Raw genomic sequence first — 2,628 nt, 5'->3', positions numbered from 1 at the left:
TTATTTTATGCTATTGCACATGAATGCTTAAGTCTAGGAGTTGCTTGAAACCCATTTCATGCATGTTCAACTTCCTTGATTTAAGGACATCTTTCCCACCTTCTCAACTAGTTAGTTCAAACCAAAGGGTCTAAAAGAAACCTACACTAAAAGTAACAAAAGTCTAGATATTACTCGGAGGTTCACTTGATGATACCAGACACTGGTTGATGATGGGTATGGTGGTCGTTGAGTACAGAGCAGAAGAGAAGTTCTAGCTCTGTCCTCACTTCCAAAGAAAGAATAAGGAACTATGGCATGTTTGACCATAGAGAGAGCGGAACCTACCGGTTACATGCTGACATATGGAACCAGTAAGCCCGGTAGCTTGGTGGACCTAAATTTTTGAACCAAGTTGTACCCCACTCGACGTGGAATTGGTGGCGGGGTCGTAGCCTGAAACCCGTGTTGAGATCAGGCCCGACGGGGGGTCCTTCACGGGGGCGCGAACCCGGGTGTTGGTAATCTTGGTTCAGGGTTTAGTATCTTCCTTGTGAAAGGTTGCCACGTGTGGTTTACGCGAGACTCGTACGTGACGTGTGATCTGTATCCCATGCAGGGTGTAAAATCGATTCGAATCGCCACAATTCTCGGACATGAATGCCGCTTGATCTCGCTTAAACATCGTAACTAATTACGATGCAACCAGTATAAAAATGTTGCTTGTGAACCTAGAGATATCTTTGTGCCTGTACATTAATGTTATTGTAGAGTTAATGTCTATATGTGAGTCTTTGGATAGGTACACGCTGTCTAGAGTCTACACCTTTGAAAAATGAACCAGCCCACCAAATATAGCCTTGCATACTCCTTGATCTTATGTTTATTTTCGGTTAGTCGGGTTAGTCTTGCTGAGTACCTTTTTGTACTCAGTGTTTGTGCTTAAATGTTTTTAGGCGTGCCACCGGAAGATCCACAGGAGTGAAGCCCCAAGACTCAGAGAGTATGCTGAGTCCATACTCCTCTGAGTGTTTTACAAACTCTTGTACTATAAGAACTTGTATGGCAATAATCCTTAAGACTGTAGGTGTTCTTTTGAAAACTCTATAGAGTCGGTTTGTACTAAGTTTGTTCTTATACTGTAATAACACTTTTCTAGTTTTATGTTCTGTAATAAATGCCTGTGTGTAATATCTGAAGCTTTATGCCAAGTGATCCCTTATGCATGATGACAGAACGATTGTATGGTGGAGAGTTCGGGTGAAGCCCGACGGACTACCGGATTTGTTCCGTTTTAGGGGCGTTGACTGAATTACCCCTTGGGGGAATTACCGAATGCCCTTATTACATGCCCTTATTACAGAATAGATTGGGCGGTTCCGCCACATATCACAATCACAGCCTGTGAAAACAAAAGGTAAAGTAGTTTTTTACATTTGGGGTCACACATTGCTTATTCTCAAAGGGTCCCATTCCATTCACACCACCACTGTCAGATAAAAGGCCAATAAGATTAAACTGATCTTGTTGAGAGCACTTTACTCTGATAGTCTCCAGCATGAATAAAGTGCTCTAATATATTTTTCTACAAAGAACAGAGTAACATAAGAGTAATTCTCTACATGATTATCTCAGAAGTGGTAATGTGAATGAATTGGTTGGCAATGAACATCTTGGACTCCAAGCTCACAATCTCCTTCCTCTCAAGAAATCAACACACCTTCACCTCTTGCTTCCTACAGGCTCATCTTCTAATCATGCTCCTGCTTATAATGCTCACAACTCTGCTTCCAGTTAAAGAAAAGGTTACAATCGTATCAAAAGGAGCTTCTATAAAGCTGCAGATCAAGCTATAATGATATGATTGCTTAACAGATATCAATATGATCCATGAAGTATAAAAAACCATATTTTAACATAACAAAGAAATTAGATTTTAACATAACAAAGAAATTAGACGACAAGAACATAAAATACATCAGAGCAAGTATTATGGATAGCAACATGGTTATCAACAAATAAAATACAGTTGATGTGGAATAAAATCTTCACATACTTTTACATTGTAAGTATAAAATAAAATATTGATGTGATCTACTGATCTTTCTACTGCAAAGAATAAAAAAACACGCCAAGTGCCATCTCTACATAAGTTCCTGATGGAGGAGAGAAATGACTACTGACAGTGCAAGCAGCACCCATGTGCCTTGTGCACTACACATCGGTTATATCCATTACTTTTCTTTAGACAAAAGCAATTGCACCCTACTGAATCCTTGTTACTATATCCATCCTCCATCAAAGGTCATGCACAACAGATCAAACTACAAGCAACAGAACAACAAGAAGTAACAGAGCAACAGGACCCCTCAAAAGAACCAGCTAGTCAGTCCTCTCAAGTACTTCAGACCTTGTCTACTTCAATATTCTACACATGGTTTCATCAACAAATATGATTCTTCGTTTTACTGTTTGATATTAATTTGGGAAATATAGTTAGATATGGTCAGGACCATACCTCATTTAATATCGCTCTTCTTTATTTTTCCACCAGTAGCTGTTGTGCAACCTATTTATCATAGAGCCATCAAAACAAGTAGATATTTGGATGGCAGGCATCCTGTTATGGCTGTTGTTGGGATTGAGATC

General features: G+C 39.6%; 1 long non-coding RNA gene across 1 annotated transcript; it reads right to left on the bottom strand.

The window, feature by feature from the left end:
• Positions 1 to 1,386: 1,386 nt before the first annotated feature.
• LOC120657173 lies at positions 1,387 to 2,628 on the bottom strand. The gene is made up of 2 exons (XR_005668095.1): positions 2,498 to 2,628; positions 1,387 to 1,763 (listed from the first exon to the last, which is right to left on the bottom strand). It is a non-coding gene; the product is annotated as an uncharacterized LOC120657173 (long non-coding RNA).

This window comes from Panicum virgatum, chromosome 1N (genome assembly GCF_016808335.1).
Source record: "Panicum virgatum strain AP13 chromosome 1N, P.virgatum_v5, whole genome shotgun sequence".
Lineage (NCBI taxonomy): Eukaryota > Viridiplantae > Streptophyta > Magnoliopsida > Poales > Poaceae > Panicum > Panicum virgatum.
This window is presented reverse-complemented; position numbering and strand designations above follow the sequence as displayed.